Genomic DNA, 13,122 nt, shown 5'->3' on the forward strand with positions numbered 1-13,122 from the left:
GAGGTTGCATTACATAAACTTCCTCAAATATGTCATCATTCAAGAAAGCAGTAATAATGTCTGATTGATGTACATCCCAACCAAAATGAGCTGCCAATGCACATAGAAAACTCACAGTAGTCATACGACAAGTGGGAGCAAAAGTCTCTTCATAGTCATGCCTTTGTGATGTGCATAACCCTTTGCAACAAGTCGAGCCTTATGGCGATCAATCTCACCATCCGGCCTGCGTTTCAACTTGTAAACCCACTTCATACCACTGGCCTTTTTGCCCGGAGGCAAATCACATAAAGTCCATGTGTTATTTTCTATGAGTGCACCATATTCTGATTGCATGGCAGCCATCCAATTTTTTGAATTTTGTGCTTCATCAAAAGACAGAGGCTCCTCAACATCATGTAAGCTAGACACAGCCAAAGCATAACAATCTGATGCATAGGATACATGGCGAGAGCCTGAACGAGTACGACTAGACAAAGGTGCATCCAATTTATTGTCACGCAAAGTGTGCACCAGCCATTTTGGCATACCTCTAGCCTGCTCATTTTCCGCCCTTTCCTCATCATGTACATCTGCATTAGTAATAGGCTGATTTCCAGCACTGAAAAGAGGCAACAAAGTGTCATAAATGTCCTGTGAGCTTACATTACTGTTCTCTAGTACATGACAGCAAGGGCTGAACAGAATCTTCCACAAACACTACATCCCGTGAAACCAAAATACATTTTGTTTGCGTATTATACAACCTGTAACCTTTGCTTTTAGCACTATAACCAACAAAAATACATTTGACAGCCTTATCATCCAATTTTCTACGTTGCACTTGTGGCACCAAAGCATATGCCAAACAACCAAAAACACGCATGTGCTCAATAGAAGGCTTTCTATCATGCCATGCTTCATATAGAGTAATAGACTGCAAAGCTTTCATAGGACACCTGTTAAGTACATAAGTGGCACACACGATGGCCTCAAGCAAAAAAGAATGCGGCAAACATTGACTTTTGACCATACATCGTGCCATTTTCGTCAGTGACCTGTTTTTTCTCTCAGCAACACCATTTTGCTGAGGTGTATAAGGCATTGTACATTGGTGTTTTATCCCACGACTAGCCAGAAATGCATTAAATTCATGAGACATATACTCCCCCCCTCGATCGGAACGGAGGGTGCCCATAGTACATTTCGAGACATTTTCAGCCATAGCAAGAAATTGTTTGAAGCACATAAAAACTTTCGACTTTGCTTTAAGCGGAAATACCCATGCATGCCTGGAGTAATCATCAATGAAAGTCACGAAGTACAGGTAATTGCCCAAGGACAGAGTTTGCATGGGCCCACAAACATCACTATGCACAAGATGCAACCTGCATGTGGCCCTAACTTAACCATCCTTTGGAAACTTAGAACGCTGCATTTTACCCAGGATATAGCCTTCACAAACATTTTTGACAGGTGCTTCAAGAGGCAGCAAAGAAGAAACCATATCAGATTTTTGCAAACGCACCAAACTCGCAAAATTCAGATGACCAAAACGTGCATGCCAAAGTTTTGCCTGCGAAATAGCCAAACTGGCAAAATTCAGATGACCAAAACATGCATGCCAAAGTTTTGCCTGCGAAATAGCCCTTGAATCTGCAACATCATTTGGAAAATTTTGTCCACACTTGTCATACAAAGTGAGCTTATACAGCCCACGGCACAAAAGGCTAGATGCAACAATTTCATCACCAAAACTGAGATCATGAACTATACATCTGTCATCCACAAATTTGACTACAAGTCCAAGTCTAGCAAGTGCGGATACAGACAAGAGATTCTTCTTGATCCCAGGTACATAAAGTGCATCAACAAGTGTGAAGGAACTGCCATTAGCAGCAGTGAGCACAATCTTTCCAACTCCCTGAACTGGATAAGAGGCGTTGTTGGCACAAGTGACTGAAATCCCATGAGGGACATACTTGAGGGAGAAACAATTCACGATGTGAGGTAATGTGTTTTGTAGCACCACTGTCAAAATACCACACATGTGAATCTACAGCAACTGACAAGCATGCATCATGGACAGCAGGATTGTAAGTGCACTCTGCGCTAAAAGTCCATTCTGCATCAACATCAGCATTACTGTCTCCTTTCACTGAAGACTCAACAATGGCTGCATTTGTAGTGGAACCAGCATTTGCAGTGGAACCATCCTCTTTCTTCTTAGCCTCTTTAGCCTTCAACTTAGGACACGACTTGATCAAGTGATCATTAGCTTTACAATAATGGCAACGCATCTTCTTTTTGCCCTTATCACCAGAATTGCCAGACGAATTGCTGCCAGCAGAAGCATTAGGAACAGAAGTTTTGCCACTCGCAGCAGAACCATAATAAGTGGTTGCAATACTGTTTTACCACCCTTTCTTTGAGAAGAAAGAAAAGCATGTTCAACTCCACGCTGTCTAGTCCTGTTTTTTCTGGAAAGTGACTCTTGCAACAACAATGTGCATAATGCATCAAACTTGACGACTTCTAGATTTCCTTGGGTCATAAGTCTCCAAGTACTAGCAAAAGTCTGGTAAGAATTTGGTAAGGCATCAAGAACAGTCTGCACAAGGGAACTGTCTGAAATGACTTCACCTGCAGAAATAAGCTGCTCATTGATATCCTTGACACTAGCAAGGAAAGTGTCCATATCATCTTCCTCATGCATAATCTTCGACTCCAGCTCTTTACGCAGCAAAGCAATTTTAGCCTCATTGCGACTTGCATAAAGACCAGCCAAAATATCCCAAGCCTGTTTTGCAGATTTTGTTGAACGGATGTGAGGAACAATGGTCCGCTTCACAGACAACACAATCAATGCATGAGCCTGCGCATCCTTAACATCCCAACGAGCTTGTTCTGCCGTAGGCAAAACAACTCTAAGAGCAGCAATCCTTGCAGAAAGACCTGCAACATCCTCAACATCGCCTACATCCTCAGAACCAGGGCGTACATCAATGCCCTGCACAATGTTCCAGATGCCCTTTGACACAAGAACATGTTGCATCAAATAAGCCCACATGGGGTAGTTGTCCCCATCCAACCCGTCCTCAACAGCAAACATCTCGAACAAATCTGTGTTGTTGTTATCAGCCATGGTAAATGCTGCACCTGATGTGAAAACTGTCTGAAAATAGGAGAAATGGAGCGGGAACAACCTGTGCTGTATAGCACAAACCGTAGAAGACTATAAGGCACCCGTTATGCAGAAAATGGCACTGACAGAAATTTTGCACAAAATGACAAAATAGCATGTGCAATACTGCCTGCAGTGGAAATGGAGGCCAAAATGAGCCCAAATCAAGAATCTGAGCAGACCGAGCTCTACGAGCACACCCAAAGTATTTGTCGACCTGTGAACGCTCGCCAAAGCTCACTAAAATCAGAGAAAGTGAGCAAGCGTATCCTGGAGCAGCTGGCGACTAGGCCCGGGAGGACGTGACCTGCTCTGATACCAATTGTTGGAATTAGGGTTGCAGAGAAACGCACACAGCTTGGAGAAGATGAAGGAAGCTCAATGCACACAATGGAGAGTGTATTATTTAGTGTGCAATGGAAAGATAGATATCCCTAGAGTGATGGGCGTATATACAATGCACGGGGGAAAAAACCTCCTAAAGAGGAAAAAAATGCCCCGACGGTCCTAGTGTGTTCACACACATCACTACACATGTATATGGTAACATTCTATACTTCTCAATAGCCCTAGTTTCAGCTACATCAAAGGTAGCAGGTGCACTCGCCTCAACTTTTATCTTGAGTGTGGGAAAGAGACCGGCTATGAACCTCTCCTTCTTTAGGAAATCTGCACCATCACCAGGGTTAGCAACATTTCTCACCCATACATCCCAAAGACGTAGAAACTCTTGTTTATACATGTAGTAGTCATCTAAGTCTTTTTGTTTGTGAGAAACAATGTCTTGCCGTAGCTTTTGACTGTTTTGGGGATCAAAGAAGTATCTCTTGAAATGATTCACAACTTCCGTGTAATTACCCTTAACTTCCTCGGGCAAAGAGTCAAACCAAGTGCTAGCATATTTCCTAAGTACCACCTCAAACATTTCTATACATTCTTGATCAGTTACTATCCTCTTGATACGGCAAGACGTCTTGAAATTTGCTAAAAATAATTCTGCATCCTCTCCAGGCTCTCCAAAGAAAAGAGGATATCCCGACATTTGGCGTTGGGCAATCAGTTTCAAAGTGACAACACATTTTTGTTTTTCTTTCTTGAAAAGATTTACATAATAATAATTTCTAAATTGCAATCTATTCTACAACAAAATAAAAATATTCACATCAAATGACCTATGATAATCAATAAGAGGTAGGATGACAGGGTTTGGTGACGCGAGAATTTCTCCTACTCTTTGGGCACCAAACATGAACACCATACGTTGTTGAAAATGGATTTTTCTACTAATTGTAATGTTTATTCTAATGTGTGGAGTGAAATGGGAGGGAAAAACCTCTATTCTTGGGCCATTATCCATTGTCTATGCATGATCTAATGCTTAAAATAAAACAAAAATATAGACGTCCAAACTAAGGTGGTACCTAATGAGAGGCAAAATCAAAAGGATTTACTGAAGCGTTTATCTCAGCTAACCTAAGAGGACCTAAAATTCTATGAATTACACGTTGAAATTGCAACTTAGAACTAACAATTATGTGTACCTTTTGCTTTGCAATGGAAATGAAAGGATCATACAAATTCTCCTGATTCATGAAAACTACTTGACTATCCTAAAGGTTGAACCTACACAAAAGATACACAAGCCGTCCTCAGTGGGGGCATCAAAATTGAGGCCGTCCGGGGTGGGCAACAAGAGAGGCGACCTCTAAACACCCCTCAAGGCTCCCGTGCTGCTCAATTGGGGTTGGCGCCACCACAAGCACAAACACAAAAACAAACCCACAACCAAACCCAGACAAGATAGGGGCACCACCTAGTTATGGTATGCGAACTAGGACGCAAAAGAGATTTTTTCACAACCAAGAAGATGTGCCACAAAAAACACACAAGCAACCTCACACCAAGACACACACAAAATGGACCAAAGAGAGCTAGAGCAAGGGGAAGAGAGAGAGGAATGGATCTTGCGTAATACCTTATTTGTGACTTGCAAATGGATATGGCTCGTTATGATGCTATCATAGAGCTTATACAAAACTAAATCAATGCTTAGTGAATGCTAAACATTGCCAACACACACACACTGTCTTAGGGTGTGGGAGACCTCTCACCACAATACCCTCTTACAATGGACACAAAATTGGCAATGAAAACACACTAAAACACTTTCTAAACCAAGATCAAATGATACAAGCATCAAATTACACAAGTCACCTTGAATTCACCAAACCGTATCACACAAGTGGAAGGACGAAAATTTGAACGTCGAATCACGCCTTTGATGCACCAAACCTCAATTTATTGATGATGGAGGAACATATACAATAGTGGTTTTGAGATTTTGAACTCACGCTCTCTCACTTGCAATGTGTAGCTTGAAAGCTTCTCTCACACCAAGAGTGAAGCTCACAAAGTGGTTGCTACGCCTAAGTCTCTCCTCACGCATAGAGTGTTGGGGTGTTGTGTGAGATATTGCAGGTTTTCTTTACAAGAAGGAGAGGGGCCTATTTATAGGTTGGAGACCCCTCATTAAGATTATTGGAAATCCTAATTTACAAGCTAACAAATCAGGATTATGATTTTTTTTTAATATCAAAACATTGCGGGCCTTCTTTGTCTACTTGAGTCATGGATGTGGGCTCAAAAGAGAGCATTATTGGTTTTAGATAAGGTGAAAGTACAGTTTTAAGGAAGGAGAGAGAGAGAGAGAGAGACAGAGAGAGAGAGAGAGAGAGAGAGAGTTACTATGCACATATCTTGAGGTGAGGTGCCTTTTATGGTTAGGTCAATGGCTATTTTGTGTTAGTATGTTAGTGGTTAGTGTTAGTAATCACTAGAAAGTTAATGATATATTTATAATGGGTAGAATGGGGTGGATGGTTCAAGTAAGATGGTTGAATGAAGTGAGGAAATCCCCCGGGGGATTCACTATGGATTTCCGTATGGTAACACGTGAGTGTACAAGAGGGGGGTTTTTAGAGGTCAGTCATAAGCGTATACAATAGGGGTACCTCCCCCATTATTTCATGCTTGTACCGTATGCATAAGGGAGGGGGGAGGCCTACCCCACCGGGGGGGGGGGGGGGGGGGGGGGGGGGGGGAGGGATATTAAGTGGTTATGCCATAAGACACATACCCTAACAAGCCAATTAAAGAATCTTTCACATGAGGGTGTTGTTCTTGGTATTTCAAAGAGTTAATTTACTCCACTAGCAAACTAAGATAGCTATACCAATGAGAAAATACGGTACCTCCCAGTTCTTTTGCCTTAGCTAACATCTTTAAGACTTGTTCAACAAGCTTCTAGATTTGTTGGGGTGATGCTACCATAAACTTGACTAATCTTCTTCTGTGTAGTCAGTAGGCATCAATATCTTGGACATTCAAATCCTCATTAGCCTCTTCAACATCATCATCATCAATACCACCGTCTGCATAGCCTGTGTCTCTACATCTACACCCTCATTTTTTTAATTGTTTTCTTCTTACACATCATCCAAGTCACTCTTCTCTTCTTATTCTTCTATGCAAACTCAGTAACAACACCAATGTCATGATCAAGAGCTTCTCCTGCACCCATGATACCACCTTTACAACTGTCATTGTAATCTATAATAAGTTTCCCAATCTTTGCCTGTGATTGTTTAGTAGATTTCCAAACTCTTTATTCTCATCTAGATCCTTGGTGTTGTCATTCTTAATTAAGGACAACTACAACTTTATTAGCTACCCTATGTAAAATATATTGGGGTTGATCGCCATATTGTTGTTACGTTGCACCATGGTCAACAACGGTAGAGAAAGCTTCCCAATGTAGAAGAGGTAAGTAAATGTTATTTCTCTCTACACTATAGACAAAGGGGGAGGGAGTTCGTAAAAATGTACAAACATTAAAAAATGCTTGTAATCATGGCACTATTTTCAAGGGCATAGCTTCTTCATTGACTTGGTCTCTTATGTCCACTATGAGATGCAAAGAGGGTGTTAGAGTTTTGGCATCTCAATTGAACTACCCAAAGTGATCCCACTATTTATTTTGGCTTTTAGGTATTTGTTTTACTTATTTGTCAAAGTCTGGGTAGGGAAATTTATTGATTAGCGCACTTGGCAATCAATTAGCATTTTTGATGAGCCTTGTGGAATTTTCTATATCTACGTATCATTTTTGTTGGGTAGCAAGGGCAATCTTGGGCGACCTCTCTACGATGGAATTCCCTCCTCCGGACAACCTTACATAGGCTTTGTGGTCATGTAGTCACAAAGTTTCTTATCTGAGATCTAGCTCAATTATCTTGCTAGGAGGAGATGCTCAAGATGTATGCTCACCTAAGGTCTATCCATCAAGGGCATGCCATATCTATGCGATACCACCCTTGGTCACTTGTATTTGGTTTTTTATCAGTATGGGGAGCCTTTTCGATCTCTCTCTCTCTCTCTCTCTCTCTCTCTCTCTCTCTCTCTCTCTCTCTCTCTCTCTCTCTCTCTCTCTCTCTCTCTCTCTCTCTCTCTCTCTCTCTCTCTCATGTCATGTCGCTCTGTACCTCAGTGATCTCTCACTTGCCTTGTATATGTATGTGGCATTGTAGTTGTTATCTAGTGACTGAGGATCTATTCGGAGTCAACCTGTCCATGTGTGTAGCCAAAAACCCTCACTCGTCGTACATTTTTTGCTATTGCCCAGGGCCCTAGTTTGAATTTGCCTTTCCATATGTGTGAATCTGAATGCCTTTAGGGTTTTATTCTGAAAATTTGTGAGGGAAAGTGAACGTTGCAAACCAGGTCGCTTTCTGTGCAAGGGAGAAATGATGGAGTGGGCAAGCAACAAGCACAGTAGGTGTTTCAAAGGACATCAAGGAAGTGGTGCATGAAACACGTGCACAAACTGTCTTGAAAGAACTGCCTTTACATCGATTGCCCCCTGTCGTGGTGAGGATCATGTTATCTCCGCGGTTGACATTTTGGATGATGAGAAAGAGGTGGTCACTTTTGCCTATGGGGGAGGCACGCAAGTCACGCCCAATTCCCACAGCATCAAGTCGAAGACACGATATAACGTAGCAGTAAACAGTGTGGGCATGGACCAGGAGTGGAGGCACTTTCAACGTGCACAAGAGAATGCACATTCTCCATTTGCAGCAATAGCTAAAGAAAGGGCTACAAGAATACCTGGTGGCGGCAGCACAGTGATGACTGAGAAATTAGCTTGGGATAACTGGTACAGTTTTGATGAGCTAAAGCAGGCGACGAGCCAATTTATTGAAACAAACGTTGTGGGGAAGGGTGGGTATGGCATCGTCTATCGGGGGCTTTTGCCTGATGCTTCTATTGTAGCTGTCAAGCATCTGCTTAACAGCAGGTGAAAAAATTGTTCCATTCTCTTCACTGTTTGTGCATCCAAATTTCTCAACATGCCATTTTTGATGGATGTAGGGAACAGGCTGAAAAAGAATTCAGGGTAGAAGTGGAGACTATAGGTTGTGTCCGGCATAAAAACCTTGTCAGCCTTCTCGGATACTGTGCCGAAGGTCCTCACAGGTGGGAGATATTAATTTCTTTTTTCAGTTCTGGCAGTCTTTCTTGTTGAATGTAATGGTATTCATTTTGCAGAATGCTTGTTTATGAGTATTGGACAACGGAAACCTGCAGCAGTGGCTTCATGGCCAATTGGGTGCAGCTGAACCTATTCCATGGAATGCACAAATGAAAATAATTCTCGGCATAGCCAAGGGGTAATTTCTTCTCACCAAGTGTGCAGCTATTTTTTGTTGTATTCATTATGTACAAACTTAATACATTTGATAACTTCCTGTGGAAGAGGATTAAGTTACCTAACTTATTGTGATCAGTGCTCACATATGGAGTGACTTGGTTTTACCAATTGTATTGACGTTCTTACAATTCTTGAGCACACATGCCCTAAGCAAGACTAGACAATGTGGTCGCTTGCTTCAGGATCGTAGCAATGTATTCTGGTTTACGCTTTCTACCTTGTGGTAGGCATGAAAATGTATGTTTAGCAATTGTGGAATACTTATGCACAATATCTGCTATAAGCAAAGGTGCTGCCATGCTCAATGTGTGCTGCTAAGGGTTGGGACACCCATCATTTACCTCCTCAAACATCAAGACATTCAACTCTGCAAGTGTCAAAATAGATATGTGGCCAAATTTCCCCAGTCACACATTGACGCATAAGTGATTAAATATGCTGGAAAAGCCTTCATAATTATTCTACTATCAGATATTTTTTTAGGGTACTTTTTCTCACTATTTTTTTTTTATCTGCATGTTAATGGTTGCCATGTTTCACTATCCTAGACTGTAGTTTCTATTAGATTGTTGTGACTAAGAAGAAGAGGAGGAAGGACCTGTTGGTAGCCTCTGCATTTACTCATAGCAGATTATGGATTCCAGGATGTAGAAATATATCCTTTTCCTGTGCAACATTGACCAGTGTATGAATTGTGTAACATAGAAACCTCATCTTTCATATTCCACAATTTTTGACATATGCCCCTTTTGTGCTATTATCCAAGGTATATGAATTAGGTATCAGCTTCTTATTCTGCATTCTTAGACGAAAAGTGGACTAGGAGATTTTGAGTACTCATGAGCATCATTCTTTTTGTCCAAGCTGATGGTGTTTTGGCATTTCCAGGTATCACTCTGAGTTTGGCTAGGAGACACTTGTGGAAATTATGTAAGAGCACTACGGTTTTGAAGCAGACAAAGCATCAATCTACTTATTTGTTGCTATTGTTCCGGTCATGATAGATGCTTGCTTCAAGCTTTGGGTAAGTCTAATTTTTTTTAGGTTTACCTAAAGGTCGCTCTCTCTCTCTCTCTCTCTCTCTCTCTCTCTCTCTCTCTCTCTCTCTCTCTCTCTCTCTCTCTCTCTCTCTCTCTCTCTCTCTCTCTCTCTCTCTCTCTCTCTCTCTCATTAGGCACCCATTGTATTAGTGCTCACACATACCCCACACAGGTTCAACTTAGTTATCGCTTGCATGTCTGAATTCTTAATGAAGTTTTCGGGCGTTGTTCGAAGGGAATCTCGTTAAGATGAATGCATGTAGCTGCTGGACAGGGTCTGATGCATGGGACATGGCCTCTTCGTGCAAAAATTCCCACTTTGGAGAGTTAGCAAGACAAGTTTCTGCTTGATGTTGGGAGAATGGATATGCAAACAAGATCACAGCAGACATTCAAAGGCTGCCCAGCCTTGCCAAAACTTCAATTGATGTTAAGCATGCCTATTGGACTTGGAAGGGTAGCAATAGGTTCCTATTGGGCAGAAGGCTGATTTTTGGTCCTGATGTTGCATTGTTGCTATTGACTTTGGTTCTCATCCTAGTCCCTGTATTGGTGTTTGGTATTTTTGTTGGAAGGTACCTTGTGAAAGATTTTTCACACTTTGGTGGTATATCAATCCTGGTGGTTACATTAGCTTTTACATATGGTGTCTTAGTTTTTCTCTTGCTGACATCTGATAGGGACCCTGGTATAATTCCACGTAATAAATATCCACCTGAACCAAAGGAAGAATGCTACTCATCATCCAAGTGGAGTGGCGGGAAAACACCAAGGCGAAGGCTTTCGTGAACAAAGGATGCGATTGTGAATGGGATGGTTGTGAAAATCAAGTGTTGTGACACCTGCATGCTATACAGGCCTCCCCGTTGCTCACATTGCTCTATCTACAATATTTGTGTGTCTCACTTTGACCATCATTGCCCATGGGCTGGACAATGCATTGGACGAAAGACTTATGAAAACTTCCGCTATCGCTACGACAAGAAGGAAAATCCTTATGATCAAGGAGTTTTTCACAACATGAGAGACATTCTTTACTCGAGTTTTGGAATTCCAAGATAGATTTTTGTGCACAAGTTGAAGCTTCAGACAAAACCAAACGAAGTTGATGATGCTTTTGACCATGGCGGTGAGAAAAGTTATAACAACATTGAGATTAGGGCGAAAGTCCCCTGGATGCCTACTGCTCTTGATGCTTTTGTTCAAGAAAGGAGTGTTATTCATTAGACCTACGGGAGTTCTAGTAAAGAAATAAGGTACAGATATGAGAATGGTTTTATAAAAAGTCAGGATCATTCTTTCTACGGTTGCATGGAAGAAGGTGGTTCTCTCACTCATTCTATGGAGGCATTACCTGAAAGAGGCTTGGTTACTTGTTTGTATTGGTCACATTAGTGCTACTTGTATTTGACAGTCCCCTGGCTTTGATGAAGAGGAGGAAAATGATGAGCCTAAGAGAGCTTGGCACGATCTTCTACCCAATCATTGGTCTTGCGATTTATTGGTTAGTGGCTCTTTTCATATAAAGTCACATTTGTTGTGCTCTTTTCTTGCTATCGGTCTCTAGACTCTAGTTCTTTTGTTAAAAAAAAGTTATTTGGATCATTTATTCAATTTTCTCTTCAAGAGTTTTGGCTTTTATCCTTTGAATTATAATAACCCAGCTTGATTGCAAGCTTGGCTTAAAGTGAACCAGAAATGCTTTTAGCAAAAGCTTCAAATTTTGACTTAAAAACGAGGAGATTTTTAAGTTTGCCTTTATTTTATAGTTCTAATATTCTATTACATATTGTTTGCAAAAGTTAGAATGAATAGAAACGTTTGAGTTTGGTACATGACATGTGTGTGTGTGTGTGTGTGTGTGTGTGTGTGTGTGTGTGTGTGTGTGTGTGTGTCTATGTGTGAGAGAGAGAGAGAGAGAGAGAGAGAGAGAGAGAGAGATATTTTAATAAGAAAGAGATACATTTAGGGAAAAAATTATAAGTTAATACCTTTTGTAATGTGTTTTTATTTAATAAGTGAAGTTTTCCATGGTTGTTTATGATCATACCATTATTTGTTATTTAGAGAACAATCCATTTCATATGCGTGCCTCAAATCCCATGTGGGAAGCCTACTAAGTAGGTGGCTAGTATCATTTGTTTTGAGACTGAGATTTGTATCAGTTTACAAGGGAAATGATGTCCGTCTTTTGACATCGTCTTTTGACAAATTACATTGAATCGATTGGTTTGTTATAATTTAGTATTCATTATATTTTTTGCTTTTCATGGTTTGTTCTCTTAACATCTATTGCAAATGAAAACACACTACAATCTACACTTCTATTCATTTGCACGTCAACATGTATTTTTGCAAAAGCATGTGCTTCTAAAATTGTTATGTTACTAACATACATAAAATAGCAGGTCATGACATTCCGTACGAAATCCGTATGAGGGAGGGTGGTCATTGCGAGAATGTACGTATCTTGTCCGTATGTAGGGGGGTAGGTTAGCATGTAAGATATCGTACATAGGGGGGTTTCTCTACTTTTGATGCACGCAGGTGACATCCCCGCATTACTAATAGTGAATCCCTCGGGGGAAATCCTTGTGGTGGTGAAGCTTGAAGAAGTACTTACTTGTGTTGGTTTCCCAAATGACTATCGAGATGCACCCACATTATGTCGTAGTGTGCCATTGGTGTTTATCTCACACCCAAAGATATCAAGCATGGTGGAAAGCTTGGCAAATGATGCTATGGAGTTGTGTCAAAGTGCATCATTGAAGGAGTCACTTGGTTGCCACCAAAAGTGAAATATGTGGTCAAGGACTTTGTAGCACTCTCATGACGTATGCCATTACATCTGCCTCCATTTGCCCTATTAGTTGTTCCATTCCCTGGTCTAAGGAAGCGTTCCTAATATGAGGTACACCTCTTGATTTTTCTTTGCCACATAATTTGTAACACCAATCTATTGAGGCTGTCCTGGGCGGGCAACAAGAGAGGCGACCTCTAAACACCCCTCAAGGCTCCCGTGCTGCTCAATTGGGGCTGGCGCAACCACAAGCACAAACACAACAACAAACCCACAGCCAAACCCAAACAAGATAGGGGCACCACCTAGTTATGGTATGTGAACTAGGACGCAAAAGAGATTTTTTCAC

The 13,122-nt window shown here is 41.2% G+C and overlaps 1 pseudogene; it reads left to right on the forward strand.

The window, feature by feature from the left end:
- The first annotated feature begins 8,238 nt into the window (after nucleotides 1-8,238).
- On the forward strand, nucleotides 8,239-11,035 carry LOC147427809 (putative protein S-acyltransferase 7; annotated as a pseudogene).
- The last annotated feature ends 2,087 nt before the right edge of the window (nucleotides 11,036-13,122 follow it).

The sequence above is a fragment of the Adiantum capillus-veneris genome, chromosome 23 (genome assembly GCF_014529385.1).
Source record: "Adiantum capillus-veneris isolate H3 chromosome 23, ASM1452938v2, whole genome shotgun sequence".
NCBI classification, from domain to species: Eukaryota; Viridiplantae; Streptophyta; class Polypodiopsida; order Polypodiales; family Pteridaceae; genus Adiantum; species Adiantum capillus-veneris.